The sequence below is a fragment of the Sprattus sprattus genome (genome assembly GCF_963457725.1).
Source record: "Sprattus sprattus genome assembly, chromosome: 4".
NCBI lineage: Eukaryota > Metazoa > Chordata > Actinopteri > Clupeiformes > Clupeidae > Sprattus > Sprattus sprattus.
In genome coordinates, this window is record NC_137923.1 from 40,097,957 (window position 1) to 40,117,109 (window position 19,153).

General features: G+C 40.6%; 2 long non-coding RNA genes across 2 annotated transcripts; both read left to right on the top strand.

The window, feature by feature from the left end:
* The first annotated feature begins 15,066 nt into the window (after nucleotides 1-15,066).
* On the top strand, nucleotides 15,067-16,025 carry LOC308364905. Its single transcript, XR_013968642.1, has 4 exons — nucleotides 15,067-15,107; nucleotides 15,356-15,406; nucleotides 15,679-15,717; nucleotides 15,993-16,025. It is a non-coding gene; the product is annotated as an uncharacterized lncRNA (long non-coding RNA).
* A 446-nt stretch (nucleotides 16,026-16,471) lies between these two features.
* Nucleotides 16,472-17,165, top strand: LOC308363564. Its single transcript, XR_013968599.1, has 3 exons — nucleotides 16,472-16,522; nucleotides 16,647-16,732; nucleotides 16,904-17,165. It is a non-coding gene; the product is annotated as an uncharacterized lncRNA (long non-coding RNA).
* The last annotated feature ends 1,988 nt before the right edge of the window (nucleotides 17,166-19,153 follow it).

Consider the following 19,153-nt stretch of genomic DNA (forward strand, 5'->3'; position numbering starts at 1 on the left):
GCCATGTGTGCAGGCAGGCAGGCAGGCAGAATACTTTTATTGGGCTCAGAGTGGCACATTCCTCAGGCGGGACGGTGGCCAGAGACACTCGGTCCTACAGCGACATCTGGAGGCCCATTTGATTTTTTGAGAGCTAAACATTAGCATGCACTCTTCAGCTGTGTATATGTAAACCAAACCTGACAGGACATATAAAATATTACATCACGCTCTGCAATAATCCCACATCCGGTTTTTCTCTCCAGATGAGCCACAGTATTACAATAGAGCCACTGCAGGTAAGTACTTTACCCTGCCCTTAATTAGCATGTAGCATTGCAAGAAATTATATTGATGTCTTACTGACTTGAGTGTTACTGTTATTACATTTAGACACAAGCAGCACAAGTGCAGAAGCAGGGAACAATGGTGAGTCTTACATTCTCTACGGTTGTTTACAGGGATGAGAAGGGTATGAATAAATGGGAGGATAAAGTGAATAAACATACAAATAAATGCCCTCTGTTTTCTTTACCAAAGGTGCACAGCGCATTGACGTGATTGCAGCTGGTGAGCATGAATTCAGTTGATCACCTACAGTTCAGAAAATTGTAAAATGTGGGCCACAGACCTCAGCATTACAGTGTGGTGGGCTAGGTGAATTGTGTTGCCAGCAGCTTTTGCACATGTCTAACCGTAGCAGGTACATTTAGAAGTGATTGTTATTCCACATATGAATTGTAAGGCCTTAGAAGCAATATCTTTTAGTTTATGTTGGTTTCATATCTGATTTAAAGTGAGCTCTCAGTTTCATTCGATCCCTTCTTTTGCCCCCAGATTCCACTAAAACCAGCACTGAGGAACAAGACGGTAAAGACAAATCGAGACACACCAGAGATTGTTGAGATTGCTTGCTTAGGTAGTAAATGACTGTGAGTTACCATAAGACAAACACTGACAAAAACCTGCCCCCCCCCTTCTTTTCCCATTACAGAAGACGAGAGTGCAGACTCTGACGAAGCTGTGAATAACGAAGCTGTGAAAAACGTCCCAGTTCAACGTTCAACAAAGTCTCAAAAGCAAGCAGCAGTCGGCAAACGGCGCAAGCCTGCCGCCTCAAAGAGAAGATCCCGGCCCCGGCGTGAGATATGAGGGGTCTGCATCTGAGGCAGGTGTAGGCTTGAATGGCTTTGGCTAAGGCAGTCAAATAGGGAAGATGATCATGTACCGTACGCTCAGAGGCATTTATGTCTGAGGAACCTTGAATTAGAGAACCGACTGTGTGACATTTTGTAGCCATCGAAGGGAACACAGAAGTATGCACATGCACGCGCACGCACACACACACACACACACACACACACACACACACACACGCACGCACACACGGACAAACACACACACACACTGAACTCACACAGTCTGTTCTCACAGTCACTCCTTTCTCTCTCAGTCTCCTACAAAACATCTATATATTTCAGAAGGCTCAAAAGCATGTCCAAAGATCTGTTTCATCTTAGAGGGTCAAGGCTGTTATTTCTGTACTTTACTTTAGCCTCAACAGTGAACGGTTTCCTGCTAACTAACTGCAATTCCGATTTGAAACCAAATGGTGGCAATATCGAGTTGTGAGCCTACGGCACACCCTGGTGAACAAAGCAAGTGCTTCCTTAATGTTTCCAAAGCTGATACAGTCATTAAGCTTTCACTTGCACACACACACTCTCTTTTACAAGCAGTACACTAAACACTAAATCTCATTATATTCAGAGTTGACTAACTTTCATTGGTGCTGGCAACCTGGAGATCCTTATGCTCAGCTTTAATATATACATCTATGTGTTTTATATAGCCGGTAGACTAAATATTGCTTTCGTCACAGATACAGTGTTTCAATGAAAAGTGTTTCTCTTTTTTATTGAAAATCATTTTTATACACAAAGTATTTAACATTTTAAATAATGTTTTCAAAGAAATCACAATGTTAAATGGTTTTCTTTCTAACATTGTACCTCTTTTCAATAAACTTCTCTAAGCAATTGAATGACCAGTTTTGTTTTGAATATTTTTTCTTCTGTTATTATATTGTTATGAATATTGTTTAAGTTTAGAGATGATGAAACAACACGACTGCGTAAGTTACTCTTATGAAAAGAAAGTATCCATTTTAAATTCTAAATCAATAAATGTCCATTTAAAGGATTTTGGACAATCCCTGAATGCAGTTCTGTTACCTGTCACCATATATGCACCATGGGTTGTTCACAAGGACATATTTATGAGGATTTACCAGGCAAATTCATGGTGCCAAACTTTTATGAAATGTTTGTTTTTACTTTTAACGTGTCCTTTTATTATTTTATTATTATTATTTTTTTAGTTTGACCTTACTTTGGATCACACCATTAAGTATATTAGCTTATATTAACAAAACTAAACCTGTGTATCTTTTCCATCTGACCATGAATCCATAGGGATCTTCATGGCCTCATTTAGGCGCTCAGTTGTAAGGTGTACTCTCTATCTCTAGACCTGCAAACTATTTCCACTTCTCTATTCACACCTGCATAGCAGTAAAGGTCACCTTATTTCCATACTAGGTGCCCTCTGAATTCAGCGTGACGTCTGCAGACACATTAAACCCCTGGTACCATGGGGCTCCTGTCGTATCGAAGGGATAAGCTCTTGGGTCTGAATTTTGTGGAAAAGGTGTGGTGATCTTATTACTATCTCAGCCCCCACAATCCCACTTCAGCGGAAGGTTAAAGAGCTAAAATCCACCACAACTCATGAGGCTTTGTTTCTTTTCTCGCCTCCGCCCGTAATCCACGATGGTCGTCTGTTTTTTTGGGCAACTGCAAGTGCCCGATGTATTGTGTGACACCCCAGCCACCAAACACACTCACACACACACACACACACACAAAGGCGGGAGAAAACAACACTCGGCCTCGTCTCGATCAACCTTTTTATGGTTCAGCAGGCCCCGGTGTCAACTTCCCCTCGGCTCCCCTCTTATCCCACTACAAATGCTCCTCTGTTGAGACAACGCACCACCCAGGATCCTTTGCCGCTGTCCTGAGTCTTGATCAGCATCTGAAACGGTTAAATACAGGGTTTGGTTTCAAATGCCAACCAACTGAAGGCCAATCTGTGGAAGAAAGGTTATATGATTCTACAATGCTACCAAAATATCACAAGCAACATGATTCAGTGTTCTGGAAATGTGGTTATTCAGGTCTCCTTGGTCTCACCAGGTGTGGAGTTCATGGGATCGCAGATGCGTTTTTATGGACTTTTCACATTTGTCATGTTCAGCAGCTTTCAATAGATCATATATTCAATAGTGTTTAGACCACACACACCTTTTCCCAAGTCTTACACCACTCATGGTAATGGACGAATGGTCATTTAGATCAATCTGTACCTAAAGTACCTATATCATATTGCATCCTGCTTGGCCAGAGAACTCAATGTCCCAAATAAAAGTCACTCTTGGAGGGGGAAGAGAGGAGGGGTGCCGTGTCTGTAGGAATGGGGTCAGGTACCCCTCACGTGGGCCCTCTTAATAACTAAAGTGTGAGTGGACCCAAGCAATCTCATATGTGTAGAATGCCCGACTCCATCCCTCATTCTTAAAACCTTAATCTGTACTTGAGGCATTCATGTGACCCACAAGACATTCAGCTTAAGCCAGTGGTTGAATTGGTATCAGTTGGACCCAGAACACTGACAGAAAATGGAACCCCCACCCCCACACCAACCACTAAAACTGCCTCATATAGCATAATCAAGTTAGAAACTTGCTCAGGGGTGCCTCCTGAGGGCAACAAGACAGAAAGGACAAAGCCTCAGTATTATGTCATGATATAGCAAGGCCTTGCCATCAATGTGAATTCTGCTCCAATCTGACTTTGGATCAGAATAATCTAAATTAATATGTTTACTTGTCCTGATGAAAGTAATGAAGGACACAGATGTTGAAAAACTGAGAAAATACTGGGAAGACTGACATGAAGATGTTTTGATTCTTTTGATGCTTAGGGCCTGATTTACTAACAGGATTGCGCCCATTTCTGGCGTAAAATAGCGGTTGTAAACATAAAACGGTATTTACTAATGGGCCGCAGCGCATATTAACGCCTGTGGGTGTGAACAGGGGAGGTAACTTGGAGGTGGGTGGTAACGTAGGCGTGAGGCGCAATTTACATGGGTGGAGACAAGGTAAGTGCGCCTAATGATGTCATGCGTGGTATTTACTAAACTGCCTGTGGAGCGCACGTCTCCAATTTGCAGGATAATTCTCCGCCTCATAAAAGCACGTCTTAACCAGGAAGCGCAATTTCATTGAGTCTGAAAACGTTGATATGGCAGCAGTGATAAGAGAAAGGCGAAGAAAGAAGACAGAGACCGCGCACAGAAATATTTTTTTCAACTCGCATAACACATTTTCAGTTAAATGAACCACAAATCATTAGACGGTACAGGTTAACCAGCCACGCAATACTTCAATTACTGAACCAGATCAGAGATGACATCTAACCCTCCAACCGGAGATCACATTCCATTCAATCAGTTGGTAAACATTGCAAATATTGGCACCGGATCATTTCAAACAGTTATAGTATTAGCAGTTGATATATCTCAGCCTTCACAAATATTCACACAGGTACTCGAAGCATTGCTATGGCGCACTGGTCAATACATTTCCCCACTGCCACAGCTGAAATTATATACATCAAACAGGACTTTTTTTGAAATCGCAAACTTTCCGAACGTAATATGAACCATTGATTGCACCCACGTCCATATATATTGTAGTGAACCCATGTCCCTTGTAGAAATTATTAATCTCGCCATGTACACATCTATATTGTTATAATAGACAGTTTATGCATTAATGCCACCAATAGCATATTCTTTATAATCGTGTTCTTTTAAACATCTTGCTGTAGGTGATGGCGGGAAGAACAACATTATAGCAGCGCACACATTGAATCAGGTTCAGTGATTGAGCGAACGTGAACCAATATATCTATCTCCACTTGCTGAAGCTTCATTTTCTCTTCCTAAATAAATACCACGGAAAATGCGGAAAAACACCGTGCGTTAATGTGCGAACGCAGTTTAAGCAGCGGTCGCAATGTTAGTAAATCAGGCCCTTTATAGGGCGGAGTAAACACAGATTGCCCAGCGCGATCTGGTTTGATAAATACCAAGTAAAATGCGCAAAAACACCGTGCGTTAATTTGCGAACGCAGATTAAGAAGCGCTCGCATATTAGTAAATCAGGCCCTTAGTCCTTTAAATTATGATGTGATTAACATTACATGTCAATGCTGCAGCCTACTGTTCAGAGGTGGCATTGCAGTGAGAAAGGTACACAGGTGTGTCGTGCCCATGTGAGCACATTGCTCTTTTCATAACATTTCCAAGTTAAATCCTTGCATTTAAATACATTAGTGATGCAGTGAATGTAGTGAAACAGAAAGGGAAAATAGAATGAAATGACAAAGCACGTCAACCCTTGTAAATGCAGATCTGAGTCTTTTGCCTGTGTGGTGTGAGTCAGATTTGAAAAGAACTGTCAGAAAACAAAATGAATGTCTTTGCGTGACTTTGCAGACACCAATAGCTACAAACAAACTGTAGTGGGCACACAGTTAATGTCAAGAAAAGAGGGATTTGCAGGACAACACCAAACAAATAACTTTCTTCTGTACCTAGAAGCATTCCTACATCTCCAAACACTGTTGCTATTGACTCCTCACCAATCACAAGGGCTTAATTTGGTCAGAACCTTTATCATAGTATACTTGCAAAAAGTCAGGAAAGGTCCTCTACCTACACATTCAATGTTATCCCTTGATACTATAAGTCAATGACCCAGTTAATACTCAATTTAAAACTGATTTACGGGAAAGCTTGTCAAAATTATTAGGATTATACACTAGAGGGCGATGTCAGGGACACTAAGTATGCTCCCCTTTGGTTTCTATGCTTGAGCTCTGTAAGGAAGAACAATGCACTTCAAAGACCAATGGCGGAACCCTGGCTGGGAAGCCAAAGGCATTTTCGGTAAATGGCCTCCATCTTAAAACGAGACGTCAAGTGGATTTAAATCTTGGGCCCCTTCTTCTGGGAAGTGAACTCTGTTTACCTTGCCTTTCCTTAAATGACCTGACTTTGTGGTCCTCGGTTGTTGTTGTGTTCTCTTAACTTCCACAAGGCTACTGCTGCCTCTACCCTTTTCTGCCTTTTGGTTAAAACAAGGCTACTTTATTCATAAGGCCGCTCCTACAGTTGATACTTTGTAGATCTGTGAGAAATGTCTTTGTCTTTCTTCACATAAAAAAGTAGTTTTGAAACATTGAGGGTAGTGGGGAGTGCAACACTTAAAAAGTTACTCACTAATTACATTTCCATCATATCACTGAGCCAAGGCAAAAAACAATGAAACCATTTATCAGTGACTGTTAGATAGTTCCGCATGAATGTTCTCCTTTAATATGGACATAATGTGAACAGTCCTCAATCATTTAAATGACATTAGATAAAAAGATATAGTGACCACTCAAAAGCCGTTCAGTTGGTGTAAATGACACAACCTTTCAGATACTTCCTGATTGGTGACATGGGCATTGAGTAGGAACACAAAATGACGACAACATTTCGACCAGGGCCATTGTCTTCCTTCACAGAAGTTCCAAAGTCATTTAAGGAAGAAAAGCGTTACACTAGTGAGATCACACATTGGGTAATATCTTAAAGAAACACAAAAGGAAATTGAAGTTGTTTGAAACAACAACTTGCTTATTAAATTACACCAATTTAAAGAATGAATACATCTCTGGCTCACATATAAACAGTATTGTATGTAGGATTGACATTTGTGGTATATTCTTACAATTTTGAAAATCGAAATAAACAGACTTGCCTGTAACACAAAGTGTTCTGCCTTTAAAGTCATTTAGGTCAGCAAGTTCAGCTTGAACTCTCACAGGTGGGTCTACTACTGCCAAAATGAAACAATACAGAGGATTTCAAACTGGAATTAAACCTGAAGGGCTAACCCTTGATTACCTGTGGTTGTGTTTGACTGTTGGTGCTACTCATTGGAGAAAATACAACTTCCATACCTAAGTCTAGGTATGTTGCCTTTCAACTGGATAATTCATGGATAATTAAAACATAGACACAATGACACAACATAGTTTTTTTTTTTTGTAAATAACAATTGCATTTTCAACTATCAGTTGGTGGTCCACTGGTGCTTTGACTTCTCTCTGTCTCTTGTGGCCCATCTCCTTGTCTGCATCACTGCTGTTTAACTGTACTAGCATGGAAAACAAGTCTATGGCTTAAAGAGTTAAGCCTTGAAAAATAATTGCCCTGCTGGACAGAGAAAAATCACTTGAAAATACGCCAGAAAATGCGGCATAATCAACTGTGTGACAACAACGGGAGAGAAGCATTATCCTGTTCCAGCATTCACTCACTGACTCAGCCTGAGCCTACCGTGCCCCCCCCCCCCCAGACTCACAATGGGAATTAGCAAGAGAACGAGTCAACTGCCAATTTGCCCAACGTTTCCAGCCGAGGGGGACAAAACACCTCCATCACCCCCAACTTGGAAACGCTTTAATCTGATTGACTTTAAGAGGAAGACATACGAAAGGGATTACTGTTGAACCTTCCTGGAGAGTTTTCCATTACTGACAGTAACAAGTCAGTGATTAATAAAAAGGTTTCAAAACCAACTTTACTATCGAGGGAAGAAACAAGCATTCAGAATAATTCCTCAGTTGATGATGCATAATGATGGGACCTGACTTATTTTTGTTAAAGCTTTAAGCATTAAGGTGGTTATGAATGGTCTTTTTTCAAACATAATCTACAACCTTATTGGTCTACTTGTCGAGAGTGAATACATTTGTAGCCAAATAATTTCGTCTGGAGGTCCTTCATTAATAACCCTATGTTCCACACCACCCCACTCATCAGCAGTCCAAACATGACTTTAATGGAACATTTAGAACTCAAAAGAACATCCTGGTAACATGGGTTTAGTACAGCTAAAGACAGTACGGGTGTGCACAGTAAAGCACAGACCTGAGGCAGTATTACATGGGGCAAAGGATCATATGCATTGGATGTAGGGCTACTACATATTCACTGATGACAGTGTCAGAGGTTATGATTCCCATCAAAAGAAGTCAAGGAAGTAAATTATTACCAATTGACAAGAAGAACCAGGAAATTCAGCACGTATGAGCTGTTATTTATCATACTTCACATTTCACAGGCTTGGAACATTTCCTGCTTGGTGACTTTTGAGTTTTTTGCTGTCTGGAGTGACGTGCCTTACCCATCGGCCCAACCCATTGTCAGCATCAACCAAAACAAAGCACAATGCTATGCAAAAGGTCAACGAACATGTCTATGTCTCTCTCTAAAAAAGATACAGCAACATCACATTTTGTGGGAGGGACAGGGTTTGGGGTATTTTGCGGGATTTTGGGGGCGACTGACGAGACAGGCCAACACTTACAAGGGCTGTTTGAAAACACAAACAAAGCTTTGCACGGACCCCGACTCTTAACCCCGTTTTAATGAGCGTAACCTTAGAAGTGCCTTTGTAACGCCTCTGTTTGGCAGTCCGGCCCCCCTCAGAGCCAGGGCATGCAGGGGAGGGTATAAAAGCACCGTGGCTCGTTCCAGTTAGGCTTTAGACCTACGGGAGCGCACACACAAGACACAAAAGTGTTGTTCCTCCCTAACCTTTTTGCCTTTTAAAGAATCCTGCCAAAATGTTGTCGCGGTAAGTGTAACGGTTACTATGAGGGCTATGTGGTGAGCGGTGTGGGGAGACAGGTTTTTTTTTTTTTTTTTTTTACTTCCTCATGGTGTCGGCCACCTGAGAATATAGTAGTTGTATTGTGACTGTTTACTAGTAATTCTTTTGAAACAATTTAAGATATGTGGTCTTCCCTGATTAAACGGTTTCTTAATTAATTCAATTATGACAGTGATAGAATTGCTGTGTATTTGTGGCCTGCACTACTTTATGAAATCCTATGAAAGATCTGTTTTGATATATTCCATTATAAAAATGCAATTCATTCAAATACTATAGTAAGTATTCATGTCACTTAATATTCTGCAAGTGTTATACACTGCCAAAGTATTTTATGAAGATTAAAATATTTGAATGAAGAGAAGGTAATCTTCCTTTTGTGTTAAATTGTTTACAAGGATTTCAGACCACCATGCCAACATCCAATCTGTCTGACAGTGTGCTAAATAAGAGGCTTGTACGCTGTATGGCAACAGATATGGTTGACATATCAAGTGATGGTGCAATGTGATATTACCTCAATGGTTATGTTTCCCAAAGTGGCAAAAATAGCTCACAAGAGTATAATGACTGAATAGTTAAAAAAAAATACATATAATGGCCTTATGCTATACATTTAAAATTAATTGATTGTCCACATTGCAAATATGTTAATTATTTCTTATATCTTCAGATACTGTGGTGACATCTCTTTTGTATGTTTTCCTACACAGGACACTTGTTGTTTCCTTGCTTTTTGCTGTAGCCAGTGTTGTTTTATCTGCGCCAGTGACAGGTAAGGAAATACTGTGTTTAGTGAGCGCTGATAACAGCGCTGATATTCTTGAGCGCTGATAACACTGTGGGGATAATCCCCACACTCTCCTTTGAGCGGCCACTTTTTGAGATGCTACCCTGTGCTCGTTTGCTAGCCTGATGCACAACAATCCCCCGCTTTCAATCACTCGCTCTGCTCACTGCCTCCCATGCAACGAGCTTGTAATCAGAGCCCAGGTTTCTCTGAAAGACACAAAAGAGTTTTGTTCCCTTGTGCATGTAGGATTAGAGAAGTAAGCTAGGCCTCTATAGGAGTACCTTTCAGTCAGCATCTCATCAAACATGGCTAACATGTACTCTCTCTTTCACTTCCTCTCTCTCTCTCTCTCTCTCTCTCTCTCTCTCTCTCTCTCTCTCTCTCTCTCTCTCACCTTCCCTCTTTCACTCTCTCCCCATGATATTGTCATATAGATGGACAAGACTCAGATGGTAAGGGCAGTTTTGATGAACATATCACTCCTCTTCGTTTTATAACATACATACCAATCTACTTTTGCTTACTACTTATTAAAGTTACTTGTATCAAACCATTAAAAAGAAATGCTGTCACATAGCTGTTGAGTGACAATCCCATCCCTTTTGTATTGCTTCAGACAGAGCAGCTCCAGTCATAGCATTCATCAATGGTAAGCACCTACATCATCAGATCTCTGATATAAGATAGTAAATAGAGTGGACATAAGTGGACCTGTAAAACTGGTCAGTCTATAGAACTAGGTAGAGCAATGAGGCTTAAATGAATTCGCCACTTTGATGTATTTTACAAGCTACACAAAGTGTAATACCTTCCCGATATCTTAATCAGGCATACATAACATCACTTCATGAGTAGATTAACATGACAAAGACCTATTTAGATGGAGGGTCAATATCTAAAGAGGTAAGTGTGCAGCACACAGTGAAATAATAATAACATGATCCATTGCTTCCTCAGGAGAAAACCATGATGGTCAGACCACCGCAGGTCCAGCCCAGGGAAACTCAGGTTAGTCTCTGTCTTCTAAACCAAAGCCAGGACAAATTCTGACCCAGTTGTGGTTTCAATAGACGTGCTTATGGTGTCACACTTTTACAGGAATCACAGATGGGAAAGACTCAGCTGAGGACGTTAAAGGTATGACACCTGTTTAACTTGTTTAGCACATAGTTCCAGGAAGAAGGAAATATAGATTTGAGCCCTGAACACAACTAAAACACAAATGAGTTCCTATGTGGTGTCACAAGAATGAGGAAAAGCTATCATGAGAAACAATTGATGAGGATGTGATGTTTCTGTTTTTTTTTTGCTTAGGTGCAGACTTTGCTGACACCACAGATCAGCCAGGTCAGTTAGTAATGAGTGTTTTCATTTTGTGTGTGTGTGTGTGTGTGTGTGTGTGTGTGTGTGTGTGTGTGTGTGTGTGTGTGTGTGTGTGTGTGTGTGTGTGTGTGGTGTGATCATGGATCTGAATATGAACCACAGCAATGAACAGTGTCTTGTTGTTGTAAATACACAAAACACATTTCACAGTGTCAGTTGACTTTTAAGAACTACTGACAAACTTTAAATGTCACATAATTTTTTGACTCTAAAGTCATATACTGTATGTCGGTCTCTGATATACTCATCTGTCAGGCTTTTAAACAACAAATATGTCATCTCAGTCTTGGCCTCAAATGTTCTGGGGGAAAAAAAACAGTGGTATTAGCCTCCCCTGACACGAGAAGTTAGAAGTGCAACACAGGCCACACTGAGTATACAAATCAACTCATCTAACCTCTACCTGTCTCAACACCACCAAAAAACTCAGCCACTGACCATAAAAATAAACACTTTGCAGGGACCTGTTATTCCTTCATTATTACTTTGCTGGGTACAGTCACTCACAACCAACTGAATTGTATATATGGTCATGTTTTAGGATCAAAATATTGCCCACATATCTCTTTTGCCTGTGTAATTCATGTGTGGGTGACATAGCCCCTTTCACAGTTGGTTCACTCTTTAATATGTAGTACAACGAAAGGTTTACTTCGTAATAATTTCTTTACAAGAAACAAAAACACTCACTATTCCCATGTCTAATAGATGCAGATGCAAGTGTGGAAGACACTACCACTAGTCCCGATTCCCAAGGTGAGACCACAGAAAGGTCCAAGGTTACACACAGCACCTGTCAGTATTGACTATATGATCCGGAATTGTCAGTTATGATTGTTTTATTTGTCAGATTTTCAGTCTGAACAAGAATTCAAAATGTTTATCTCAACTGCCCAAAAGAAATAGAAATAAAAATAAAGTAATGTCAGATGAACGTAACTAATTAAACCTAACAAATAACTGAAATGTTTGTGCTGTTATGACTGACTAATAATGATTTATAATATGTCAGTACTGTCATGACTGATTTTTATTTATCATTTTTATAGAGTCATCTGAGAGCGTGACTGAGAAGAATGACTCCACTGATGCACAAGGTAAGACCAAATCGACACTGGAAATCGACACTGGAAACCAACACTGGAAATCGACACTGGAAATGAACACTGAAAGACACACTGTAGGATTGCACCAGATCTGAACACATTTCTGAATTCCAACTTGACATTTCACAAACTGAATATTGTGGAATTCATTTCAGATGGAGATGATACATCTGAAGAAATGGCAGTGACAGACGTCAAAGGTAAATGTCTGCAAAATACAAATAAACAAAACCGAGAATTTAACTTCACTGTATATTTCTATGAAGATGTTATGGTGGTACACCAGTTCCTGTTAGGTCAGACTTTACAGGCCAGTGGGATTGGCTAATGGAAAATACTTAGCCTGCCAAACATTAACCAACGCCTATTAAAGAGTCAATTCAAGCAGACTCCTTCTGCACCAAGGATAGATGTCTGTTTTAAATGTTGATCAGTAGAATTGCACAGGAAAACCTGTCTGTGTTGAAACCTAGAACATTTAGAGGTCCACTGTGAGTGGTGGTTAAGATAGCTGACAAAATTCCAGCCTGTGAGCCAATTTGGAAGATAACAATGTAGCCAGATGGTCAATTCCTGTCTGAAACCTTTTGGCTTATCCTAGCGCCTTGTCTATCTACTTCAGTTACCACTTCACTGGTCAGTTCGATAGCTACGATTAGGTTTCCTTGTAGAATTAATTTCTTTCTTACCTTGTCTTTTTTTTTGTTTTTCTTTTTAGAGACATCTGAGGCCGACACAATCGAGGAGTCAGATAACTCAGGTTAGCATATATCAAAACGAATGAATAGGCCGTTGAGACAGAGCCGCCCACCACCATTTGTCGGGGTCACATTCCTCCCTCACCAATGGGGGAAAAAACCTTAAGTTTAGTTTTTGTTCTAAAAATGTTGACATGAAGAATTTACGTGCTGAAACGGCGTAAATTTAATTAAATACAAAAACAGCCCCGAAACAAAATGTACAGAAGGCATTTACATTTTTTGAACTATAGAAGCAATTTAGTTTTTGACAACAAAAATGACATAGGACATCTGTAAGAGGTATTGGTTCCTGATCAAAGGTCCTGGACTGAAAATGATCATGTAACTTTGCCGGTTCTGTGGAAATTACGAGAGACAAATATTTAAAAATTTCATGTCCATATAATACTTCACAATTGCTTTATTCGTCATTAAAGGCACCCAGTGCAACTTTCGAGGCTTAAAAATAAACATTCAATTTATAGTCTTTTTTACACGTAGTAAGTTTCAATAACTCCATACCATTACATATCGACATTCAAGGAGCAAAGATGAGACGTCGTTGTGTGGTGAGAACTGATAGAAAAAACAGTCGCCATTTTGTTTTTCCAAATCTTTATTTATTGGTGCCACCAATAAATAAAGCAGGATTCCAGTCAATGGAAAAATGGCCTCTCCCCACCGGCGATTGTTGTTGTTTACGATTTTCAGTTCTCACCACACAACGACGTCGTATTTTTTTTGTGTGTAAAAAAGACTAGAAATTGAATGTTTATTTTTCGAGTCTCAAGCCTATAAAGTTGCACTGGGGGCCTTTAAACAATACAGTTGTTGTCCACATAGATGCAAATCTTTGGCCAACCAAAAAATTGTCAGAACATTTAAATCCTGCAAATTTGATCGAACTTCATTCCAACTCTGCACTCCTTATATATAATGCACATTCCTAATTAACCCTTTGTTTACAGAAATGGACAAAGACACCAGTGCTGTCGCCGATAAGGATGACAACAGTGAGGAGGTTGATGCCAGCGAGCAGCAGGATTCACCAGAGAACGTCGACACCGAAAGCGATGAAGCTTCTCCAGATAAGGCAGACAGTGAGGACGACACAGACGAAAACACAATGGAGAAGGAGGAGCAGACAGTCAATGACGAGGTTGATGGTCAAAGTGAAGCGGCCTCAGAGGACAAAGAGAGCGACGAGGCCAAAGACACTGACGAGGAAACTGCGGACTCATCACACGAGGAATCAAAAATGGTCGACAATCAAGACTTCGACACAGAGTACGCCACCAAGGAGGAGAGTGACGAAGAGAAGAGCGCTGAATCATCAGAGGACAAAGAGAGCAATTTGAGCAAAGAGGTGGTTGATGTCAAAGAAAACAGCACAGAGATAGACAGCACATCCAATTCAGAGGAAAAGGACACAGTAGAGGAGAAAGAGGACAGTGCAAACTCAGAGGATGATGAAGAAGCCTCCCCCGACAAAGACTCGGACGATAAGATGGACACCAGTGAGGAAGACTCTGAGGACAAAGACAAAAAAGCCAAAGACGAAGACGCCGATGACAAGAGCTCAGAAGAGGATTCAGACGTTGAGGACAAAGATAAAAAGTCCAAAGACAAGGAGGCCGAAGACAAGAGCTCAGAAGAGGATTCAGACGCTGAGGAGGCAGGAGAGGCCAAAGAGGCGGGTGAAAGCAAGCAGGAGATGGAGGCTGGAGACGACAGTGACGAGGATGACAAGAGCAAAGCTAAGAGCGAGGAGGAGGAAGGGGACGTCGCCGGCAGCCAGGAGGCAGGGGCATTGACCAAAGACAGCGGAGAGTCTATCAGCGAGGAAGACGACATGAAGAGCATGATGACACTGGAGGAGGGCATGCCCGCGAGCAGCCAAGACCCCTTTGAGGAGGAGATGCACGACAGCGCCAGCCAAGACTCAGAGTACGCCACCAAGGAGGACAGTGAGGAGGAGAAGAGCGCTGAGTCATCGGACGACAAAGACAGCAAGAAAGACAGCATGGAGGACAAATCGGAAGGTGTGTAGTCTTTGTACAGTAAAACTACTCTAAGCTCAAGTTTACCTCAAGGACCAAGTCACTGGCAGCACCCTTGCTAATCAACAATGCTGAGGTGTGCTAAAAATGTACACATGCAACATGCAGCAATGTCCTCACAACTAATCAAGTTGCATGTTCTCTTCACAGAACCAGGCAGTGAGGCCGCAGCAAGCACAGAGACCATCGGTGTGTAAAATAGAATCTAAAATCTTATCATCTGTCTGTCCATGTATAGCCATGTCTCCAGGTCAGGCTGACAACTTGATATTCTCTGTCCTCTGTGTACATACGATATATGACCAAGGAATTTGCATTTTCCACAATATTTTCTATAGTAGTGCATATTACAGCATCTCTTTGTGTTTTGCATGTTACAATGTGTATTTCCACAGATTTCATATACTTTCAATCTAACTAACTATATATCCAAACAGAGGACGCAGACAAAGTTGACAAGGAGGATACATCAGAGTCCATCTCAAAAGGTAGGCAAATCTCATGCTGACATCTTAATATGAATTGCCCTATAAGCCTATGTGATGAGTATGGCTTTTTTACTTTGAGCATATTTAAAACAAGTGAACAAGTATTTAAATAATTACATTTAAACTGAGTTAATTAAATAGTTGGAGTGTAACATTTGTGAACAACTGAGTATTACATTTAAACTGTGCGAGTGAATGATTTGAACTCTACTTGAAGTTATTGGGGTGGTTCTGACATGTAATCACTTACTCCGACATGTTTGTCACCCCAGAGGAGAGCATGGAGAAGAGCACTGAGGCAGATTCCATAAGTAAGTCCTTAAAAACACACACACACACCTCCTGTAATTCACCGTGGCAACATGGTGTCAACACTAAACTAGGTCCCAAAGAGAGCTTACTGTTGATTATATAGTGATATGTACTAATTGAGTGCTTTCGAGTCTGCCACATCAAAGCTTGGATCTTTTGGTCATTGAAACAGTTCTCACAGTTCTGATTGAATCGTTTAGACGAAATAATTACTATTCAGATGTTCCTAAAAGATCCCTAAATGACGTCTGATTTCTGTGTTTGTCCTTTCTAGATGAAGAAGATGATACTGACACCACATCTGAGGGTAAAAACATTGCTAAGCTAACACTAGGATGGGTGGGTTGGTGGGTAGCGAGTACTGCATGTGGGCAGATGAAACACTGCAGGGTCAACCAATCAGAGGTCTGCCCCGGCCAAAGCAGAAACACTATATTTGTGAGAAATGGCAGGCTCACGTGAGTGCCTGAAAACCCTCTATTGTTCCCTGTTTTGGGGGACTTTTTTGCTAAAGAAGTGTTTGCTTGTTTCCACAGAGATAATGCAGTCCTCTGAGGCAGATGACATGTCTGCTGGTAAGATACACTCCACCAACATTCATTCCTGTTTTTATTGTCGATCATTGGGACAACTTACAGTAAAAAGACAGTCAGTCATTGTCACCTATGTGGATGGTAAAAATAGCAGTAATGCTAGGAAAGTGACCAGTGTTTGGCTGGGAACCTGACTAACTGACTTCCTTCTTCTTAGCAGTCACTGCTGAAGCACCGGATCAACCAGACAAGCCAGACGATACAACACAAGGTAGCATACCTCTCCAAGCTTCCCCAGAGAACAATCTGTCACAAGGCATCTGAGAAAAAAAAATGCTTTCAAATATGTATCTTCCCAGGTGTGTTCATTTTCTGTTCCATTGCTTCCTTCTCAGGTGTTCCTGCTGTCCCTGCTAACACCAGTCAGAGTTCCTAGCATTCTGGCTTGTACCAGTAGGTTATGGTGGAGTCTATACAACAGGTATGCACAAAACATCAACAGGGTCCTTTCACTTTAAGTTCTATGTGATCAAATAGTTTGAAGCAGAGATGTATTTAAATCAAACAATCAAAAGATTACCAAGGAATGTTGTCATGCTGTGAAGGGCTGAGAAGGAAATTTGTATTCATTTTGTGTTTTTCTTCCTGGCAGAATCATCATGAAAAGACACAAAGAAAATCTACTGATGCAGTCACAATAACAAAAAAAAGCATTTTCGGGGCTGGACAAACTATTTCTTATTTCCTCTACCTTCTCACTTCCCCCCAAAAAAGTAAATTTTCTTTATAGGGTGAGGAGCTATAAATTAAATTATTCAACCTTTTGTGCACAGAATTCCCAACTTACACACTGAATATTTCCATGTTTTTAACAAACACCTATGCAAAGTGATGATTATTGTGACGATGGTTTTAGGAGCCCCCATGTCCGATGTTTATGCGGCTCATAGCCTTAAAATCCTTGACATTGTGAAACACACAAATGCTACTTTTACTGAAAAGAACATTGGTTTGATATCTGTGCAATTCTGCTCCATTTTCTCTGTCTAAAAAAATACAGTGCTCAAATGCCATAGGGCTGTGATGCATCTGCATGTTGTGGGACTTTCTCTGCATTCTAGTTCTGCTTTTCCACGTTGCTACAACACTTTCTTCAGATAACTGCTGCTAAGTCAAAACAAAAATTTCCTGACTCTCAGATAAACGTTTTGCTTGTGTTAAAACAACAGACAAATATCTCGCTGTAACAAAACAATTTCTACAAAAAAACGGAGTGTACAGACATTTTATGAGGCAATTTCGTTATGCACGTCTCTACCTTTTAAGGATTTATGACTAATATTGTAGTGTATGTTTCAGAGCAATGTCGATGAATTATTGTAATGACAAGAGATGTATAGATATATCAGTAATGTCATTTTAACATGTACACAGGGAGCAAATCGAATAAAGCCTGAGTGGTCAGAAAAAAACAGGGGTCACATTTCCTTTGGTAAGAGGGGGAGTGGAGAAGTTCAGTTTGTGGCCCTTGGTGACCTGCCCATGTTTGTGAGTGTGTCTTTGGGGGGCAAAGAACTGTGGCCCCTTTGTGGACTTCCTGTCGCCCTGATGGAGAGTCCATCCGTGGAGCCAAAAAACACAAGATGTTTCACCTTCAAATGGTTTCTTGTTTTCCTTAAAAGGGTTGCCTGCCTGGCATACAAATAAGGGCTCACCAGCAGGTGAATAAAAGCAGCGTAAGAAGTTCCCTTCGGCTCAGTTTGCTTTGAAAAGAGGGCAATGTGTGTGGTAACAGATGAAACTCATCCAGCAAAGTGAGCCAGCAAAAAAGGTCTTAACATACGGACCACAAAATGAATTTGCTGGGGAAATTTAGGGGAAATGTTATCTATTCTAACAACAAAAAAATTGAGAAATTAAAGAGAAAAACTGACAGTTGAAATATTAAAATAGCAATAAACAGCAAAACATTACTCGGTTAAGATACAAAAATCACTAAAAAGTATGCAGAGCAAAATGGATGAACCCTAAGAGCAATAGGAAATAGCGTGATTACAATGAAAGTGAATTAGGTACGTTTCACCTGTTTTCCTTCCTCCAAATGAGGTCTGGCTATAAATACTGCAAGATTAGTTTTGTCACATAATTCTGGCACATTAGGCAATCCACAACAAAAAGCAACAAAAATAATAAGAACATCAGAAATATTGCTAAGGGTTTGATGATGACAGCAACACACTGAAACACATTCAAAGCAGAACTTAGCTTAATAAATCTCAGGAAAATTCCACTCCCATTTCCCACAAATGAAGTGAAGTGACCCAACCTGGACTATATGCAGGAAGATAACACATCTTCTTGTAAGCGCACATAACGAATACCTGACACTCAGGAAGTACTGAGCGTGACATGACACGACAGTGACAGTCGTTGGAGCTGATATTTGGAGAATGAGGAAAACCATGTCCTGAATAGGCTTCTTGTAAGTTGACACTTTATTTCCTTCTGGACGGTTCTTATTTTCTCACAAAAAGTTAAACACATAGCTGATAATTGGAGGATGAGGAAAAACATGTCCTGAATAGGCTTCTTGTAAGTTGACACTTTATTTCCTTCTGGACGGTTCTTATTTCTTATTTTCTCACAAAAAGTTAAACACAGTGCTGATGGTCTGCATATAATGTCTTGCCAAAACTCAGCACAAAACTCAGCACATTTTTCCATTTAGCCAAGACATACCGGACATAAACCAACATGAATATACACTAAAAGACACAACAAAGGATGCACATTGTTGTGGGAAAACATGTCAGCGACTGCATATTAGGAACTTGTGGCACTATTGGTCTGTAAAACAAGGTCTGTTCGATTGAATCGTTGCTGGATCTCTGTGTCCCTCTAG